Source organism: Erpetoichthys calabaricus, chromosome 8 (genome assembly GCF_900747795.2).
Source record: "Erpetoichthys calabaricus chromosome 8, fErpCal1.3, whole genome shotgun sequence".
NCBI classification, from domain to species: domain Eukaryota; kingdom Metazoa; phylum Chordata; class Cladistia; order Polypteriformes; family Polypteridae; genus Erpetoichthys; species Erpetoichthys calabaricus.
In genome coordinates, this window is record NC_041401.2 from 150,983,501 (window position 1) to 151,006,172 (window position 22,672).

The 22,672-nt window shown below is 37.4% G+C and overlaps 2 protein-coding genes across 4 annotated transcripts in view; both read right to left on the minus strand.

Moving 5' to 3' along the window:
• Positions 1-22,672, minus strand: part of LOC114656170 (anterior gradient protein 3-like) — a 270,125-nt gene that overhangs the window by 220,218 nt on the left and 27,235 nt on the right. The window lies entirely within an intron of this gene.
• LOC114643119 (tumor necrosis factor receptor superfamily member 14-like) overlaps positions 1-22,672 on the minus strand; it is a 203,729-nt gene that overhangs the window by 123,405 nt on the left and 57,652 nt on the right. For 2 of the 3 annotated variants that reach the window (XM_051930532.1, XM_051930535.1), the window contains exon 2: positions 6,336-6,450. The gene's annotated coding sequence lies outside the window, so the exon portion shown is untranslated. Of the gene's footprint in view, positions 1-6,335; positions 6,465-22,672 lie in introns of those variants that run through there. The other variant, XM_051930533.1, reaches the window with a different exon arrangement.

The window sequence follows — 22,672 nt, forward strand, 5'->3', positions numbered from 1 at the left end:
AAACATATCTTCCTCTTCAAAGCAGTGAAGCAAACAAATCAATATGTCTGTTTGGCTTTTAAGTATGCGAAGCACCGCGGCACAAAGCTGTTGAAGGCGGCAGCTCACACCCCCTCCGTCAGGAGCAGACAAAGATAGAGAGAGACAGAGTTTGTTTTTCAGTCAAAAATCAATACGTGCCCTTCGAGCTTTTAAGTATGCGAAGCACTGTGCAGCATGTCTTTTCAGGAATCAGCTTTACAAAAGATAGCAATGTGAAGATAATCTTTCAGCATTTTTAGACGAGCGTCCGTATCGTCTAGGTGTGCAAACAGCCCCCCTGCTCAATCCCCATACGTCAGGATCACAGATAGTCAGCGCAAGAGAGAGAGAACAGTAAGCCGGGTAGCTTCTCAGCCATCTGCCAATAGCGTCCCTTGTATGAAATCAACTGGGCAAACCAACTGAGGAAGCATGTACCAGAAATTAAAAGACCCATTGTCCGCAGAAATCCGCGATATATATTTAAATATGCTTACATATAAAATCACAGTTTAAATGACCGCTACGCGCTCGTGTTGACTCAGCGACGCCCAGAGCAGAAAGAACGCGCTCCGGCCGCTCCAACCGCGCCATGCGGGGAGTGAGAGAGACGGCAATATCTCACACTCTCTCCCCCCTTAAAGAAATTAAATGGGCGCGAGTGAGACCACTGACCTCCCTCCCTTCTATTAGTTATAGGTTATAGTATGTTCGGCTTATCCATGAGTCCGGCTTATCTATGATACGATTTTATTTTAAAAATTCGTATGATTTTTGGTCTCCGGCTAATACATGAGTCCGGCTTATAGACAAGAACTTAGGGTAATTGTATTTACATGCAATCCTATGGGAGAAATTGCTTCGGTTCACGACCAACTCTGTTTACGACCAGAGTTTTGGAACGAATTATGGTCGTGAACCGAGGTTCCACTGTAATAAAATATTTACAAAAATGTGAGGGGTGTACTCACTTTTGTGAGATACTGTATATTTACTGAGAAAAATGTTGACGCATTCAATACTTGTTTTCCTTGCTGTATAGATAATGGCTTTGAATAGTTTGTCCCCCTATATGCTTCAATATAATCTTTAGTTGCTGAAACATTGGTTTGCTTTTTATTCCAAAATCCAGATGAAAAAATTGTTGAGGTGGTTTTCTGCACTTTTTTGAGAAAAATCTGGAATGCTTTTCCAATAGAGACATGCCAGGCTACAAATATCAAGCATTTAAAAAAAATCATTTTTTAATTCCTTCCGTTATGAATGGTACTACTTAAAATTTGTAAGATTTTCTCTGAGTAATAACCTTTGTTTTTTTTTAAGTTTTCTTTTTTTCCAGTTTTTTGCCATGGTACCCTGCATCATTGCCACCTGATTAAGTCAACTCCAACTGCCTGTGTTGCTTTAGAGAAGGAAAGTTCACAAGATCATGCTGATATGGAATTGTTTTCGGAATTAGACTGCCACATTTATGTATATTGAGATGTGAAGAGGAGGCTGAATAGGCTTTGGGTTGGGAACCTCTTGAGGTTTATAATCTCCAGCATTCTTAATTGCTGGAATTGTTTTTCTTCCTAGCTTTTTGATCATACAATATAGTTATTAAAAAGGACAATGACCTATCCCTTTGCTTCTTATTTACTTTTATAATCCCTTTAATTTACTTTTGTACCTGTGTTTTTTATAGAAAAACTTGAGCTACACTTGCAAGAAAAGGTGTTATAGAAATGTTATTCGTGGACAGATTTTAAGGGACTGATTAGGGAAAAGTGTTAGTTTAGAAGTAGCAAGGTTTTTGTGGCATATTGCTGGATAATAACTCTGACTCTTAATGTTATCTTTTCTATTGCACAATTTTATTATTCATAAAGCTAAATTAGCTTTATCCCATTTTTTGATCAATTTTAGTGATTGTTTTATTGTGTCCAAAACCTAGACTGACATTTTTTCAAATACTAAGGTAAAAGTCTGTAAATATCTTTTTTTCCCTTGAGGTAGTAACTTTTTAACACAGCCCCATCACTGGCCATTTTCATTGTATTTGTGTTCTAGTTAAATGTATTTATGTTTGTTTTTTACTGATTTTTATTTTTTCCTACTTGTTTCACTTTTAATGTTAAAATATATTTCGGCATTTTTTGAGAAACGCTTATCCCAGATTTTCACTTTTGTTTTTATACGTGCCATTCATTTATTTAATAAAACTGTATTAGTATGTATTTCCTTTTTTAAATTAAGTTATAAAAATTAACAATGGCACATATAAGACTAACAATACAATATGGGTGTGTAAGAAACATTCATATTTGAACACAGGGATATGAAGTATATGCACACAAAAGATGTGCATATACACTCTGTTCACATGCTGTTAATTGTGAACTGAACTACTTCATGCTGTTTTAATTCTGGTCTGCCACTAGAGAATATATTTATTTTACTGGAACCTGGAGACGAACTGATTTGTTGTATAACTGGAATACGAAAGGCGACAATAATCCTAACAAGGTTAAAAATTAAACTGCGAGTAAGTAGCCAACTTCAGCCTCGTGTAATCTTGAAGATTTTAATTCCAGTCTGAAGATGCACTGAAGTAAAATTGCATTTTTAAATATGGATAAAGCATAATGCTCACTCAATCTTTTGTTTTTATTCCACAAAGTAATCCGCACCAAAGAAACTGCAATCCTGCTCCGTCCTCGCTGTTAGTGACCAGTGCGGTCCAATTTTCTTCCCACAGATAAACGCCACTTCCATTTCCAGGTATGTCTGTTGGATTTGCAGGGACCAGGATCTTACCACCTGTTGTGATTGTCACGCTGTGTTACAGATATAAATCTGTGGAGCGGAGTTTCATGCAACTCATACATGTATGCAAAATTCAAGAGCGGTGGTCTACTCCCCTTGGGATTTTGCGCGAGTCGTACGTGTATCTTAAATAAAACATTTACCATTGGTCACAGACTGTTTTGTATACAAAGAAGATGAGGGGCTTACTTCAATTGTTCATGTATATCTGGGACTGGGCATCAGACACTGCTGACATTGGGATGACTATAAACTGTTCAGGAAAACTTCCACTTGAAAAACTGCAATGATTAGTATCCTCAGTTCCCAAACGATTAAAAAAGGGAAGGTGATATAACACAGTCGTAAACATGCCTCAGTTTTTTTAACATGTTGTAGGCTTCAAATTATATTTATAAAATACATTTTTCTTTATACTTTTGTCAATTAAATAACGGTTTGAGAAAATTAAAAATCACAGATTTTTGTTTATTGTATTTTTGAAAATTTCCCAGTTCTTCTGGAAATGGGGTTTTTAAATATATTTGTATTTGCTGTTTGTATCATGTTCTATTTCATATTATTTTAAATAGATATTATACATGTTTCTTGCATTTAATGCTTCTTTTGGTCCTTTATCTGTTGTTATTAATATTGTTGTTTATATATAATCCATACTTATGAAAAGGACAATGTATTATTGTACAATTTGACACATATTAACCAGCCGTGTCAACTGAGTATTGGTATTTTGCACTTGTAGGCAGTTCTCTTTTTATGTATTTTTTTGTCTCAATATACTTAATTTTTCTGCTGCTTATTTTTTCAGTAATATATAAATTGTTTACTAAACTATTTGATATCATATTATACCACAGTACATTTGGTTAATTTCTAATTCTTAAAATAACAATTTTTGGTTTATGTCTTTTCATAAGACTAGAAAGCTTTTGTTTATTGTCAGCTTTTCATTCATAGCAGCTCTTTAATGTTATGAGTAATGGTAGCTTTATGTAAGCGAAGCACAGTCCTTTGATAAGATACCTGTCTGTATTACAGGGCAAACTTATACAGACACCTATAACCCCATTGGTTAATGATCAATTATCATAATATGGAAGTCTTTTGGGGTATGGGATAAAATAAGATTACCTAGAGAAAAGTGCATGTGAGCACAGGTTGATACTGCAAACTTACAGAGGTAGTGGCTGAGATGGGAAACCAACTATGATCCATAGAGCTGTAAAGTCGCAGTGCAAACCAATGTGTCCCCATTCTGTTGTAGGGCTTTCTTTTATTTCTTGTACCTTTTGGTTATGATGGAGAAAAAGGATCAGAGAAAAACCAAGTAAGTCTGACATGCATGGCCTTTAAAAAACGCAGGAGTATCTGCAAATTGTTTTAAAAGTGTTGGGATTAATAATCTATCTAAAAATCAAAAACTGAAATCCCTCATACATAAAAGCATTCGGACCCTTACCCTTTAATTCAGTACTTTGTAGAAGCCCATTTGGTAGCAATAAGAGCTGTGAGTCTTCCTATGTCTCTACTAGCTTTGCACACCTGGATTTAGGGAGTTTATCTCATTCTTTCTGGCAGGTCTACTCAAGCTCTATTAGATTAGATGAGAAGCATCTGTAAACTGCCTTTCTACCAGTTTCTCCACAAATGTTGTATTGGGTTTAAATCTAGGATTTGGCTGGGTTACTTAAGGACAGTCAGAGACTTGTCCTTAAGCCAACGCATTATGTTGGCTGTATGCTTCGGGTCATTGTCATGCTGAAGGATCAACCGTCACCCCATTCTGAGGTTGTGGGCAGTTTGGAGCAGGTTTTCTTTAAGGATCTCTCCTGTATTTGGCTGCATTCATCCTTTACTCAATTCTGAACAGTCTCCATGTCCCAACCACTGAGAAGCACCCTCTTAGCATGCTGCTGCCACCATCATTAGGCAGGTGATGAGCAGTGCCTGGTCTTTGCCAGTCATAGTGTGTGGAGTTCTGCCCAAAGAGTTCAATTTTTGTCTCGTCAGACTGACTATTGGGTTGTTGGTCACCCCCCTGAGACGTGCTTTTTTTGCCAGTTACTCAGTTTGGCCACACAGACAATTAAGACAACTGGTGGCTCCAAACTTTTTCCTTCTCACATTTATTGTGCTCCTAGGAACACTCAGTGCTTTAAAATGATTTAATACCTTTGACATGGTGTATGTCTTTCCACAGGTTGATTGCATAGGTCTACACAGAGTTCCGTGGACTGCATGGCTTGATTTTGCCAAAATGCAGTGAATGGAAGATATTGAGAACATCACTTAATAATAATATTGCTGGGTGGCTGAGTGGTGGTACTGCTGTTTTGCAGTAAAGGAGACTAAGGATTGCAGCTTTGGGGAGCTTGCATGTTCTCTCCAGGTGCTCTGGTTTCCTCAAACAGTCCAAATACATACAGATTCAGTGGACTGGCATTGCTACAGTGGCCTATGTGTGTGTGTGTTCACCCTGCGATGGACTGGTAACCAATTCAGAAACTGTTTCTGCCTTGTGAATGATGGTTGCTGGGGTAGGTTTCAGCTACCCCTCAACTTCACCTGTGCAGTGTGACACTTTGACATGATAGTAAAATTACATGTTAATATGAAGGATTCACCTGACTTACAATAAATATATAAAAACAAGAGAAATGCGTCTCAGTTAAGCCACCTTAGAACACTCCAAAGTGAAGTTTTGTTAGTAGGTCATGGTGCAGACATGAATAAACACTTTACTAATGCTTTGTATGTAAGTGTTATGGAGACCCAAAGAAGTGGTTGTTAAGGTTTTGTTACATAAAAGTGACTGAGTAATATATGCATGTTTGCAGTACCTAAGCTAATGTATTATCAATACATTTAACAGTTAATACAGAGATTTCAAAAATAAAAGAAAGAGGTATAAATAAGACCCAAAGAGGATCTTCCACCCTGTTTTCCTATGTCAGGTGTTTCATACTCTTGTTATAGTGTGCTCATCATCCTCTAACAAGTTACAGAACATTATTTGTTGTGAAATACCTAACACAAGAACTTATTTAGGAAACATACTTAGAAGAGATAATGTTGAATAGTTGATTTTTCAAAATAAACATTTCTGTTCAATAAACATAAATAAACAATACTAGTTTTTTCCAGGCATTCATTTAACATTGACAATAAAGAGAGCTTCAAAACCAGAGAAGTTAACAATATGTCCACAGAGGAATTTGAAACCCCATTTTCCCAAGTCACATGTTTCATACTTTTTTAGTGTGCTCATCATTCTCTGTAACAGCTGACAAATCCAAAAACGTGATGTGAAATCCCTAACACATGAAAGAACTTATTTAGAACATTTCCTTAAAAAAATGTTGAATAATGTGTTTTAAAAAAGTAACAATTTTTAATAAACATATTTTACTAATCTGAAAAAGAAACAGTAACTAAAGACCTCATCATTAAAAATCTTGCTGATTATGGATAACTATTTACTGTATGTGCAATTAAAGCATTATTACCTTTCATAGTGAGTACATAAGGAGTGGAATGCTTCTTGTTCCTGTGTCTTGTTCAAGCCATTTGTCAATTTACAATTTCATGGAATGCTATGAATTGCATTTCATATAACAGATCCTAAGAAAAAAAAAGTATTTTAATTTTATTATAAAGATATATTTCTATGCTTTCTAAGTTCTGATAAATGATGAGTGAACAATTATTTTTTCCTTTTTTGTATTCGTTACTGATCCAATGAGCTGTAAAACAACCGTAACTATTTAATTTATAATACAACCTGCAATTTTGTCAGAATATCCTTCAGGTCAGAACCACCTTTGGGTCAAAGTAACAGAAATCAAGTAGAAAATTAAACTTTTCCACATGACTTTAAAGCTGATATGGAATTTGGTCAAACCGTATAGTTGACAATGTAAAATGATTGCTAAGGGTTTGGAGAGTTTATTGTGGAAACATCTCTTTCACAGCAGATTTGACCAAATATCAATAGTTATGGATAGTCACTTATGTAGGTTTTAATCAGAGTCATCCCTTCCTAATCTCATATCCCGTGCTGTACGTGGGGTCCATGATCAAATGACCAAGTGGGGGAGAGACGCGGAGATTCAGAACTCAACAGCAGCACGATTAACAAGCTCTACTGGAAATTTGGTTTAGTTGGCTTGAGTCAGGTAACTCTTCCACAACCCTAACCTTAACCACAGTATAACTGGGAATAGTAGCATCACTTAAGTATAATGTAAAGTGACAACCTCCTCAGTGGAGCAGAGCTTTGGATGTTTGCAGCTACACTCTACTGGGGTTACTGCCATTTCATGAATCGTCAAATTAATGTTGACAGTCACCTCGTGATCATTTTGCTTTCACGATCACAAGAGATAGCTTCAAGTCAACACTAGTTAGGCGCACAGAAAATTAAAAAAAAAAAACTTGCACATGAACAAGCAGCTCATGATGCAATTGCAGGTGTGTTTAGAAATCTAAAATTAATCAACTTCTAGTAGATTTGCTAATGTTACATCAATTGTCACTACGCTAAATCTAGCAGTTTACTGGACTAAAGGAGTAGCATTATGTGTAATAGTTTTCATATGTGTAGTTAACAGATATGTTACAATACCTACACTGACATGGTTGAGGATTATATATTACCACCATATATACCTCGGGACCTCTACATGATGTTAAAGGCTTTTGACGTTAGTCAACATATGCAAGTGCTCTAAGCGTTGCTTTGAGGAAACATTTATAAATTTCACAAACACACAGGCCACATGGCACACTATTTAGGTATTTCCCAATTTGTGGAAAAGTTCCAGGCAAGCAACTCAGACATACAAAAGAAGCAATTAACTCTGATTAATTTTGATTGTTGGTTAAATTTACTGGTAGCTAACATTACTGATTTAGTTAATGCCTTCTTGCTATCAATTGTCATTGGAAGAACAAAATGAATTTAGATAAATTCATAAATGTAGGTGATAGATTAACATTTATTTTTTTACAAACATCTACATTTTCAGCTTCTTTTTGACCTTAAATTTACTGCGTTGTTTGTTAAGCACAATCACTAGTAGTATAAGATGTTTTTTTTTATTTTATCTATAATAATAAAAGGCAAAGCCCTCACTGACTCACTCATCACTAATTCTCCAACTTCCCGTGTAGGTGGAAGGCTGAAATTTGGCAGGCTCATTCCTTACAGCTTACTTACAAAAGTTAGGCAGGTTTCATTTCGAAATTCAAAGCGTAATGGTCATAACTGGAACATATTTTTTGTCCATACACTGTAATGGAGGAGGCGGAGTCACGTATCGCGTCATCACGCCTCCTACGTAATCACGTGAACTAAAAACAAGGAAGAGATTTACAGCACGAGTCACACGCGGGAACGAAGGTAAATGACGTTAATTTTTGACTGTCTTTTAATACTGTGTAAGCATACATATTAACACATGTGCAATTAAACGTGTGCATTTACGGGGTGATTTCTCAGGCTTAAAAGCTCACCTTTTATCAAACGCGGGAACAAAGGTAACTGACGTTGTTCACTGTCTTTTAATACTGTGTAACCATACATATTAACACATGTGCAATTAAACGTGTGCATTTACGGGCTGATTTCTCAGGCTTAAAAGCTCGCCTTTTACTAAAAAGGTAAATGCAAAACTATTTTCAATCAGTTTATTGAAACGCTCCCGTTAAGGATTGCAATAACATATTCGCGAGATAAAAGAACGAAGTAGGGGGAAATGGAGGAAGAGCCGCGAACAGCTAACAGCAAAAAATTAATTAAACAATTGAGAACGGAGCGAGTTAAGCATACAAGCATGTTCATAAGGGAAAGAAAGCACGGTGTAAAACGTAAGTTTAAATTAAGTTTATAGAAACGCTCCCGCTGCGGATTGCAATAACATATTCGCGAGATAAAACTTTAATGACAACACACGAGGTATAAACAAACCACACGCCGTGGCGCAACGTTAGGGGCAACAGTTTCAACCATTCTATGATCTGCTTCTCGCAACTGAAAGACGGCACATGGCGGATGTTAGCCGACTTGCTGACCGCAACGTTAGGGGCTTCAAGTATGGCGCTGACGCCACATCTCAGTGCCAACACTTTGCAGACTGTACTTAAAAGACACGCCCTCCTCACTGGACAGTTAAAAACACCAATCAAACTAACGATGACATCAAGTATTACCCAATCAAAAGTAGGAAAGGAGGCATCTTCATAAAATGCGTGTGGGATGATTTGCATGAGACGCTGCTTTAAAAAAAAAAATGATAAAAAAATACGGGATAAATCCCGTCCAGTATTGATTCAAAACGGGACGCGCAATTTCATTCTCAAACGCGGCACGATTCCGTATTTTAAAGGACGGGTGGCAACCCTACAGTGCCAGGTAACCACCCATACAATCACATTGTGATTCAGACTAGGAATGCAATGAATGTAATTACCCCGATCTACATACAAGGCGAAAGTCTTGCAACATTCAAAGATGATGGTTTGGGATAAGTACACCATACAACATAAAAGAGCTTATGAAGCCTTGAACCGAAAAAAGCAAGATCTCAGAGATCGTAAAAAAAAAAATAGGAGGTAATGTCGTTTTACTCGCTGTAGATTTTAGTCAAACATTACCACTTATTTCACGAGGGAGACCAGCAGATCAACTCAACGCGTGTTTAAAATCCATGCTTCTCCCACACTCGGTTATATGTCGCGTGTTCTCGGGTAGGTGCACCAAAAAATGTATACATTTAAGCATGTAATGGGCAAACAAAAAATGAGGTATACCCGAAGGCACAGCAGTAGTACTTAATGTAACTTTACTTCTTAAATGTTAATGTTTTACTGTTTAATAATTTATACGCTTCTTATATGTTGTTCAAATTCTTTTATCAAAATACCACTGACAGCGCAATGCACGATAACATCGACTGAATACACCATACGCATCCGCCCACGGCTGCCCTGCTGTGCGCAGATAGGAGTTGATTCTACAATAAAATAAAATAAAGATAAAAAGACTAAAACAATCATCACCCATAAAGCGGATAGTAGACGTGACGTACTATATGTGTACCACATTTCAAGTGTATAGGTGCAACGGTTTGCGAGCTACAGGTCATTTAAAATCCTGGACAGACACACAAATTGCCACGGTAGAAAATTACAGAAGAAGATTTTACTGTTTAATAATTTATATTTATATGAAATGTGCTTCTTATATATTACTTCATATTCTCATATGATAATGATGTTAATGTTTATATTGATTTCTGTGTTATTAAAACTGCATGTATGTGTGTATATGTATATATATATATATATATATATATATATATATATATATATATATATATATACTAGCAAAATACCCGCCCTTCGCAGCGGAGAAGTAGTGTGTTAAAGAGGTTATGAAAAAAAAAGGAAACATTTTAAAAATAACGTTAACATGATTGTCAATGAAAGCCCGTTTCACTCAGTAAGTCTTATGTGTGTGTTTATGTATGTGTGTATATATATGTAGATGTGTATATGTAGATATGTATATATATGTATATGTATATAAATGTTTATGTGTGTGTGTATATTATATATATAATATATATATATATATAAAAGACAGCAACAGTTATAACAATGACAACACAATTACATTGACAATCATGTTACGTTATTTGTAAAATGTTTCCTTTTTTTTTTCATAACCTCTTTAACACACTACTTCTCCGCTGCGAAGTGCGGGTATTTTGCTAGTTATTTTATATTATTAGTAGTAGCAGCAGCAGTATCAGAATTGTTGTTTTTGTTGTTGTATCACATGTCACAAGTGATACTGTTGGCTATATTGAGTAACCCTGGGCCATTATTATTATTTTTTAATTATTATTATTATTAATTAAGCTTTATAAAGTAAACAAATCCATTGATGTATCATTGCCATTAAATACTTTTAAAGTCCATATCTATGGATTGCCCTCTGGATTGCAGCAATGTCCCCAGTTGCAGGTGCATCTGCTGAGCAAATTTTTCAAAACTTAAACTCATCCAGACATACTCGAGGTTATCCATGGCAGAAGAATATATACGCAGCTTCACTGTCAACATCATTAGCTCAGACCTTACACAGAAGCTGTTGTATGATGACCTCATAAATGACTCTACCTATGCAACAAAGAGACTGAAGAAACCTCTAAACACGTTCAAGATTTAATTATTTTTTATTGGCCCAGAGCATCTCCAAAACATCAGGTCTTGTAGCTGTGTTTCCAGCATGCAGAAGTTAGTACCTACCAACAGTGGTCCAATGAAGAACAACCGGTGAACCAGTGACATGGTGACAGGGGTCAATGGTGTGTGTGGGGAGTGAAGGACTGCCTGTCTGATCCAATCTCATAGAAGAGCTACTGTAGCACAAATTGCTCAAAAATGTAATGCTGACCTTGAGAGGAAGGTGTCACAACACAGAATGCATTGCAGCTTGCTGCGTATGAGGCTGCATAGGCACAAACTGGTCTGTGACCCGAGTCCACCAACGAAAGCACCTACAATGGTCATAAATCAAGCAGTGGAAGAAGGTGACCTGGTCTGATGAGTAACATTTTCTTTTAGATGATGTGGATGGCTGGGTGAGTTTGAGATGTTTACCTGAGGAAGACAAGCCAGCAGAGGCAGTATGGACTCTGGGTAATGTTCTGCTAGGAAATTTTGGGTCCTGGCATTCCTATGCATGGTACTTTGACACATAACACCTACCTAAAGATTGTTGCAGACCACATACACCCCTTTATGGCAACAGTATCCCTTAACATCAGTGGCCTCTTTCAGCAGGATAATGTGCACTGCCATGATGCAAAAACAGGAATGATTTGAGGAACGTGACAAAAAGTGTGTTGACTTGGCCTCCAAATTCCCCAAATCTCAATCCGATAGAGAATTTGCGGGATGCACTAGAAAAACAAATCCAATCCATGGAGGCCTCACCTCATAACTTGCAGAACCTAAAGGATCTTCTTCTAATGTCTTGTTGCCAGACACTGCAGGACATCTTCACATGTCTTGTGTAGTCCATGCCTCAACAAGTCAGAGCTGCATTGGTGGCACAAGGGAGACCTACTCAGTATTAGGCAGGTGGTTTAAATGGGGCTTATCTGTGTGTAATTTCTTTGATAAATATGAAACAATGGACACTTTCAAGGTATAAACAACTAACATTGATGATAGATAGATAGAACTTTACTTGTTCCAAGGTGAAATTTAGATATAGTGTAATGAAGAAAAAAATGAACAATTAAAGGCCCTTACATATAGTTTACAGCAATGTGTCATGAGTCTTGTCATCATGATGCCTTTCTCAGAACTTTCTTAAATGAACACAAGATGGCACTGAGCATGACAGTGAAAGTATAAATAAATAGCTTTATTCTTCCATAACATAAAACCAGTGACCCAGAAGATGAACCATAGTTCCATCTTTTCCCACAACTGCAACATTAGATAACAGTCACCATTCTAAAGACCCTGGTAGGCAGTTTAGCCCAGGGGTAGGCAACGTCGGTCCTGGAGTGCCACAGTATGTGCAGGTTTTTGTTCCAGCCCAGTTCCTTAACGAGAACTCAATTATTGCTGATGAAGCACATATTGCTTAAGTGACAAGAACTCCTTATTAGCAATAAGATGTAAAAGACAAAGCAGCCAGCAGTTCTCCAGCTAGCTTTTTTCCAATTACATCTGTGTGTGTTCATCATGCACGGTTTGATTTAATAAAACACTTAATAGAAAAATGTGACAGACTGAAAATGATCTGTTTTAGGCTTCAAATCATTTGGATGATATCCTTGGAAAGGAAAAAAATCTACGATATAAAAGCCTTACATTGCACAAACTAACAAGCCATAAAATTAAATAAGGTCTGAGATTGGCAATGATTGGTTTCTAATTAAGCAATTGGGTTGAATGAAAACCTGTAGCCACTGCGGCTCACCAGGACCGACATTGCCTACCCCTGTTTTACATCTTATTGCTAATAAGGAGCAATTAAAACACTGAATGCAGCAGTTTAAGATTGAAATAAGCAATTAAGGTTGGAGAACCTTAACAAGCGAGACCACTAAAATGAAGCATTAAAATGTCACTTAAGCAATATGTGCTTAATCAGCAATAATTGAGTTCTCGTTAAGGAACTGGGTTGGAACAAAAACCTGCACATACTGTGGCACTCCAGGACCGACGTTGCCTACCCCTGGTTTAGACAAATGACTTCATTAACAGAAAGTGAGTGTTAGTGAGACAGGAACATTTTAAATATTGGAAGGATAGCAGATGTGGCTACCAGAAGTGCAAGGATACAAGGAAGAACATTACAATAAAGGATTAATTCAGTTTTTATCTAAATATTTCTGTCACTTCTCAGCAGTTTCAGCAATTGTCCCTTCAAAACCACCAGCATAATATATTATTACAGTTCAGAAAGATTCATAAATAGAGAGTTGTTAAGATGTGTTTTGTGTAAGGCACATTACATTCATCCTCATTGGAAATTCTGTTTATGTCACAGTAAGTTATTGTATTTAATGTGTGGAACTTTGGCCTAATATTATACAGCAGTACCCAACAATTGTGTAAAAGCGGAACATATTCAAACTTCATGTCCATGAGTGTTCTATTTTTCTGCAGAGTTTATCCTCCTTGCTTGAAGTCAAATGACACACCTCTGTAGCAGTGCATCATCATTCCTATTATTTCCTCTCTGCTTGATATTTTAAAAATTAAAATATTATAGGTTAAGAACAATGAATTGACAAGCCATTTACAACTAAAGTTCACAAAAATTCTGAATTCATGTCAGGAAGTAATGCTCAGCGAAAAAGCAGTAGAAAGTGGCATTCAGGCAAAGGTGGAAGTATTGAAGCATCTACACCACTGGTCAGGAAATTTTTTACCCCTAGGGCCAGTAATAAAATTCAACTCCCTTTTAAGGGCCATAGCGCTTGATCCATCACAACATCGTTAGTGAGATTTGTGTGCTTGCTTCTCAGCAGCTAAGTGACCAATATCTGAGGTAAAGCTGGACATAGCAATCTGCAGACTAGCACACAGATTGTCTCCTTTTCTCTTCACTATATGCATCTCAGACTATCAATGTAACACCAGGTCATGTCGCTTGCAGAAATTCTCAGATGATTGTGCACTTATGGGGTGTATTGATAAGGGGCATGAGACAGGAGTCCGGTGGAGAACTTTGGTTCTTGGTGCAGTACTATGATGTTGTACCGTGTTAGCCATTATGGACGTGGTCTATAGTTCATTGGCTAACTAAAAAGATTAAAGATTCAAAAGACTTTGTTGGACAGTTATCAAAAGATCTTGACTATACATTGTTGTCCTCTCTTGCTAAATGAATAAAAGCCTGGAGAGGTCTATTAATTTTTTACATCTAAGATGCCTCACTTAAAGGTTTTCCAATGCTGTATCTATTCTAGTGTCTAAATAAACACAGAATTCCAGTTTCTGTATTACATCTTGCATGAAGAAGGGGCCTGAGTTGCTTCATTCTTGATGCAGAAAGAATTGTCTGCAACTTAAGATCAACAAAACTAAAGAACTGGTTATTGACTTTCGCCACACCAAACAGCCTCTAAGCCCGGTCACTATTCAGGGAGTAGATGTATAGGCGGTGCACTCCTACAAGAACATGGAGGCACTGGTGTGCACAGCAGGGGGACAGGATGGGCAATTGCCCTTTTTGTAGAAAGCAAACACATGCCCTTGTGAGAAAATATATATTCATATACAGTATTACTTGCCACTTCAGTTATCTTTGTAAAAGAAAGGATAGGGGCTAGGCAGTGCATATATATCTAAACCAATGATACGTGAGTATTGCTAGATTGGGGCTGTTTCCACCTAAACTGACTGAGTTTGATTGGATTGTGTGTTAATATGTGCAATCTGACAAAACAGAATTTAACCGATTGACCAATTTTGAATAAGAACAATTAAGTTGCATCATTTATGTGAATTATTCAGGTGTTTCTAGGTAAAAGTTAATACTTTACATTAAATAACTTATTGTTAACAAATGCAATCCATATTATTTTATCCATCCATCTATCCATCTATCCATCTATTTTACGGCATGCAATTACAGAAACATAAGTTAATAACCCAAAAATGATTTCTTTATGAAGGTCTTATACTCCTTGTAAATTTAGTAAATTAGTGACAAATGCTAAAATTAGAACATGGACCAGGTGAAGAACGGTTTGTATATTAAATTACTGTAAGTATATGAACCTGTAGCTACTGTTTTCTAGGTTGATAGCAATAAAAAATTTCATTAGTTGTGGCTAACAACTTCTGCTCCAGACTTTGATGCTCCTGCAGTCCACTGTGGAATGTCGGCTTTGAATTAAGTGGGTGCCGATTTGCCTCAGTCAGCAGCTCAGCACCCAGGTTCAATGATACTTAGCTTTATTGTGGCAGTGTCTTGTTCCCCACCAAAAAAACAGTGGTGATTATAACTCTTCGTCTGCAATGAAAACAAAATCTTCAGAAGCTGGGCTCAGGTTGTTAGTTCTCCTGCAGCCATTCCGCCCTCTTTCGCAGCATTGTACTGTATGACTGGTTATTTTCTCAAACTAGCTCTGGCGACCTTCCATACTCCACTTTGCCTCAGTCTTTTTCCCCAATCCCCACCCAGTTAAATAGTGCAAACAATCACACAGAATGTGAAAATATGCATTCAGTTAAATAGTACAACAATTACAAAAACTGTGAAAAAAATTAATTAACCAAGGGTTCAACAGAAAGAAAAACCTCACAACACCACAATAGTTGGAAACAACTAAGACGCTGGATTTGTGTTATTTGGTACAATTATTTTTAGAAACTGAATACAGAGAACACTGTAAAACATGGTGGCAGCTGTGATTACAATATTGAATTTAAGTGAAACTAATGGCGATGACAAAGAAAACCAAACCAATAGCATGGGAGCTATGGAAAGGCAAATTTTCACTGTACACGTGAATAATAATCTAATAATAATAATGATACATTTTATTTAAAAGCATCTTTCAAGGTTCCCAATGCTGCTGTACAAAAATACACATAAAATCAAACAGTCCAATATACAAACAAAATTAATAAGGCAATATTAAAAACATAAAATTAGGTACATGCATGGATCTTCAAAGGTAGGGCATTCCATAGCCATGACCCTGTTACACTGTTGCGCAGTCTGCATAATGGAATAGTTAATAGAAAGGAGTCAGAAAAACTAAATGAACGTGTTGAGTATATAGACAAATTAAAGAAGATAAGTAAGATGGGGCTGGACCATGAAGAGCCTTAAAAACTAAAAGGAGAACTTTATATTGAATACGAAAGGGAAAAAGTAGCCAATGCAATTTTAAAAGTGAAGGAGTAATATGCTCCCAAGGTTTTAAGTGGGTAACCACTCTTGCTGCTGACTTTTGTACATATTGTAATTTGTTTAGACTCTGAGCAGGGATTCTAAACAGCACTGCCTTGCCATAGTCAAGTCGCGAGGTGACAAAAGCATGAAAAAAGGCAACCTTGGTAATATTATTATTATAAGAATCAAAGGAGAATACAGGATCAAGAATAACACCAAGATTTTTAATCTGTGCAGACAAGGATGTAATTAAGCCAGGGATTTTTACTGTGGAATTGTCTATTTTCTTTACAGTGCCTGGAGATGCAACAATTAAAGCCTTAGTTTTATGAATATTTAGTCTAAGAAAGCTTTCAGACAACCAGTGTTTGATGTCAGCCAAACAGGTAACCAGTTCAGGAGGAGGTAATGTTTGCATACACCCTGTATGTAAATAAATCTGTGTATCATCATCATAACAGTGGAACCGCAGACTGTGCCATCTAATAATGGCACCAAGAGGAAGCATATAAATGATAAAAAGCAGAGGGCTAAGAACTGATCCCTGAGGCACACCCTGGAGGAAGTAAAATGTGCCGACAGCAACAAATTGCTAATGGTCCTAAAGGTATGATTTAAGCCATACAAGAGCTTTTCCAGCAATATATAACTCATTCTCAGGTCTAAACAAAAGAATGTTATGATGGAATGTATCAAAAGCAGCAGTGAGGTCTAAAAAGATCATTAGTGTTGAAAGACCATGATCTGCTGCGATTAGGACATCATTAATCACCCTGACAAGTGCTGTCTCCATACTGTGATTGGCCCTAAAACCAGACTGGAATTCCTCAAACAGGTCATTAGAGCATGTTAGCATGTTCTAGGATTTTACTAAGAAAAGGAAGGTTTGAAATAGGTCTATAGTTATTAAAATCCTCAGGGTCAGGTCCAGTTTTTTTGAGGACAGGTGTGACAACAGCCATCTTTAGGATGGAAGGGACTAAGCCTGTATAAAGAAATGTGTTGATGATACTGGTGATAAAAGTAAGAAGAAAAGGCAAAGCAGCCTTAACTAAAAAAGAAGGCATGGGATCAAGAATATACAGGTAGTTGGCCTGGCATTCAAGACAAGCTTATGGACTACAGGATCATCCAGCAATGGGAAGTTAGATAAACAGCTGCTAGATAAGATAGGTGATGGACACAGATTTGACTGAACAAATTGACCTTTTTGAAATTCAGAATAAATAAGATCAATCTTGTTATTAATAAGGCCAGAAATTTCTTACAAAGGTCAGAAGTGACAACCAATGGAAGATTTGCAGGCTTAAGTAGCTTATCCACAGTAGCAAAAAACATTTGGGTATTATGCTGACCACATAAATGCTATTAGTATAGTAAGCAGTCTTAGCTCTCTGTAGTGCCTGCTTGTAGTGGGCAACATGTTCCTCATAGGCAGTTGCATAGGCAACTAAACTTTTTTTTCTACTAAGGCGTTCAGGCCTTCTCCCACAAGCTTTTATGTGACACAGCTCATAAGAAAACCAAGGAGCAGAGTACTTAAATGTCACACTATGAGTTTTAAGTGGAACAAGATGATCCAGGCTATTTGAAAGTATATAGTCATAATGATGAACAAAGGTAGCAAGTGATAAAGAAACACTAGCCAGAGGAGGACACTGCTACCTACAAGAGCAGTGGAACTGAGTTTTTCGTGTTCTGAAGGTGATATTACGAGGTGATTGTTGCCCATATGACTGACCAAGGGTAAGCATATCAAACAAAACAGCCTTATGATCAGAGATAAATAAATCAATTCCATACAAATTTGCAGGAGTAATACCAAAGGTACACACAAGGTCAAGTGTGTGTGCCACATGTAAAGAATTTACAGAGTCTACATGTAAGTTAAAATCACCAATCAATAACACAGCAACATACAAAGAACACAGAGAAGGGAGCAACTCTGTGAGCTCTGCCAAGAAGACAGGTGACTGTTTTGGAGGACGATAAATAACATCAACAGAGCTCTTGCACCAGACAGCAGTAATGCCAGATACTTAAATTAGGAAACATTGTGAGCAGAAACTGGCTTGATTCTAAACTTTGAAGAATATATAACTGCAACATCACCCCCACAGCCAGTAGTAAGTGGCTTTTTGAGATAAGTGAGGTGGGTCAGCCATATTTAGTCCAAAATAATCGTTAGGCTGTTGCCAGGTTTCCGTCAAGCACAAAACATCAAAAAACATCTCATTAAATGAAGCAAATGAAACAGGTAAAAGTTTTCAAATATCTGATATGGGAATTAGAGAACTTTGTGACACTGACTGCTGAAGTGCCATCAAGAGATCTGATTATTAGCGTGCCATTAACTGCCTTTAACAAATATTGCAATTTGAAACAGAATTAAACTGTTTAGAGACGAATTTTTCTTCAGAACCTAAAAGTAGAGGGAATTATTGACAAGTATGTCACAGATTTGAGAGTGTAAGCAAATCTGGAACAATGAAAGACTCACTAAAAGACAGAATAGTATGTGGCATTCAGAGCTCACAATGAACAGAATGCCTTTTAATAGACAAAAATTTGGCACGGGAAAAACTAACAAAAGAGAATATTAAGACAATAAAAGGACAGTAGTTTGAAGAAGTGAATACAGTTAAGAAAGCTCATAAGACCTGGATTAAAAATTGTAAATTATATGGGAAAACAACAACAATGGAAAAAAGAAACCTTCTCAGCATATAGAAAACAAGACAAAAATGTGGCAAATTGTATCATTTTGTAACTGCATGTAAGACCAAGGACTTTTATAAAAGGAGAAGTTAAGAGTGTGACAGAAACTTAGTAAGAACAATTTCACAAGATACTCAGCTTCAGTTCACAACATTAGGGTGACAATGAACAAGGAAATCAATATTCTGTGACAATGGTTATAGAAAATAGGCTAGTAAAATTCCAACTGGACTGTGGAGCCAGCTACAACATGATACCAGTCCACCTGCTTATCCCAGACTCACTAATAGAGAGGACACAACAGGTTCTAGTTATGTATATTAAGAGCACACTCAAACATATTGGCAAATGCAGACTTAAAATAAGAAACTCAAGAAACAGAAAGTGATATTGCACAGAGTTTATGGTGGTGGAAGGGGTTACTCTGTAGCATTGCTAGGTAACAAAGCAGTCCAGGCAATCGATCTAGTGAGAATACAGTAAGAGGATATTATGGCCATAGATAACATTGTCACTGTAGCAAATAATGAAAGACAACCATGGGACATGAAATATAGCCTGAGTGAGTTTGCTGATGCTTTTGACGGAGATGGTCGTCTTGAGGGAATTAAACCAGACTGAAGTGGACTCTAATATTACACCAGTAAATCTGCCAAAGTGACGAGTTCCTGTTTCCTTGATGAATCCTTTAAAATTTTAGCTGAGAAGTCTACAAGAGAGAGGAATCATTGCACAGGTAAAGAAAAGCACCAAGTGGATCTGTAGCATGGTGACTGTGGAAAAAAGAAACTGATGCAGGTCATACTCCATGGATGGCCAAAGGAAAGATCAGAAGTGAAGGAGGAGGTGAGACTGTTTTTTTAATGCAGATGAGCTCAGTGTACAGCATGGTGTAATATTCAGGGGAAAACGTGCAGTAATTCCACATGACTGAGATCAAAAATTATGAACACAATTCACTAATCACACTTCAATAACGATGACTGTTTTTTGTAGAGCCGGAGAATGTGTGTACTGTCCAGTTATGCACAAAACTCTAAAGATCTAGTTAGGAAATTGTGCAGTGTGCAAACTTTTAGACACTACAAGCAGTTCAGCAAGGGCTTGAACTTTGAGCATGTCACATCATCACATGTTTATCCAAAAGCAATAGCAAAGCAGAATCTACTGTCAAAACTGCAAAAATGGCAAAAGCAAAGCAAGCAAGATCTGATTCCTATCTTGATATTTTAGAACACTGAGTTGTGACACTTGATATTTTCTTCTAAATAGGGATTCCTATACTGAAAGTGATTTTTTAGTTGTTTGAGTTTTTTCCTCCTCCTGCCTCCAATGTATCCTGAAAACTTTGCCTCATGCTTCATTTCAAAATCCTTTTGGTGTTGTATTTTTAACTACTGCAACAGTTTCATGGTAGAACATTCAAATTTCTTTTTCTTTTCAGTGAACACAAAAGTATTCTTCTGGCCATATTCCTTTAAATTTCTGCATTGATGATTCTTTTCTTTGGCATGAAGGAAAGTTAGCCATGTGCACTTAGCCTAATGACAAACCTAATTAGATGAATTTTTTTTTTTGTTCTTTATTTCACCTTATACTATTTTCTTGTATTAGGAATTTGTTAGTTTTCACATACCCCTTGGTGTCAGCCATTGTACAGTGCCCCTGGAGCAATTACAGGTTAAGAGTCTTGCTCAAGGGCCCAGAAGAGTAGGATCTCTTTTGGCAGTGACGGGGATTTGAACCGGCAACCTTCTGGATACCAGCACAGATCCTTAGCCTCAGAGCCACCACTCCACCCAACCCTCTGTACGTTGTATGTGGTACTAAATGCTCTATTCAAGTGTAACTTGTGGAAAAAAATCTAACAGAATTTGTGAAAAAATAATATGGAATCCATATTATTTTTTCACAAATTCTGTTTTATTTTTTTCTGATTTTTGGTTTTCATCGCTTTATTTTTCCTTGATTCGGTTTTTGTGGTTTTACCATTTTTTTTAATGTAAGAAAGTAGCAACAGCTACAACAAAACAAACAATAATGAAATGGCACGTTACATTCCTTTTAATGAAGCAGCACACTAGCACAAGTATACCTTATTGTAACTAAACATAATGGCTAGAAGTTCAAGGCATAAACTAATGAATACATAAAAGTTCAAGGCATAGTTAAAAAAAAATACATATATATAACTAAAAATTAAAATGTAATTCTTACGTTTAAACATCAGAATTCAGCAAACTAACAGTCATTATATTTTAATGCCCTTAATCAGTACAGTTTGTTTTAACTCGGAGCTGTGCTAATTTGGTTTATTTCCATCCCTGACACATATCCCATTGAAGTACATGATTGTGATGCGCTTGGTGTTTAGCTCACTGAGTGACTCTGTTTTATCTGTGAGGAGAGTCTTATATTTACTAAAGCTCCTCTCACAGTCAACTGAGCTGACTGTGAAGTATATGTGGGGCAATTCTATCTCTGTCACCCTTGGAAACCATTGGAAAATGTTGCCTTGTACCCTTCCAGTAATCACCCAACTTCTCAGAAGAAGAGAGACCCTCAGTTGAAGCACAATATAAATAAACTGTCCATTCTTCACTTAGCTCTGCTGAAGTGTTTATCAGAAGTTTCAGTTCTGTGTATATTTCATTGTGTTTAGCTGGGGCCTACCTGGGATCAAACACTCTGACCAGCTTATACAACCTCCTTTGCAGGATGGACATCCTAATGTTTTGAAAACTTAGCAAAGGCCAGTTGGAATGCATCATGCATATGGTCAAGCACTTCTCTCCTCTGTCGCATGCCCATCTGATTCAATAATTCATCAGTTTTGGCACCAAAGCTATAGGTTTTTGCAGTTCCATTTATCAGGTAAGAGCCCAGATCCTCCATGATATTATATGCTGAGACTGCAGTCGGATAGTGAGTGCCCTCCAGAATTGTAAGAGCTGTGACTAGTTTGATACATCCTTCTGAGATGAAGGTTAACTTAACTTTTAGGGTCTCCAGTTTTTCCTCAGTTTGAATCAGCTCTAAGATATTTGTTACAGCCTGAGCTGATGTGTTCTCAGCCAGAAAGAACTCTTTGAAGAAGTTGTCGCAGGAGGCTGGGGAACAGACCCGGCTGGGACGCCTGGAAGGACCGGGAGGTGGCACATTCATCCTCCGGGCCACGAGGGGGCAACCACCTTGGAGCTGGAGAAGACCACGGGCGAGGAGCAAGGAGGCTCAAGCTGTTGGGGCCTCTGGTCACCTCCAGGGGGCGCCCCGAGCCTCAGAGAGTCCAGGAAATGTCTACTTCCGCCACACCCGGGAACATGCATGACAATCCTTCCAAGGACACCCGGAGTGCTTCCGGGTGCTCTCCTGACACTTCCACTACACCAAGAAGTGTCGTCAGGCAGAGCACCTGGAGCTCATCTGGGTGAGAATAAAAGGGGATGCCTCCCTCCAAACAGGGAGCTGGAGTTGGGAGTGGGAGCAGGACTAAGCTCCCGTGGAGAGAGGAAAGGCCTGTGATAGAGGTGATTAGTGCTGGGAGCACAGAGTGCTTTGCGGGACTGTGTATGATGGAAAATAAAATAAATGTGTATTTTATAAAGATCCGGTGTCTGTCTGATGGTGTCCGGGCTTGTCTCACAAGGTAAATATGTTCAGCATAGTACCGTACTGATTTAAACCAGC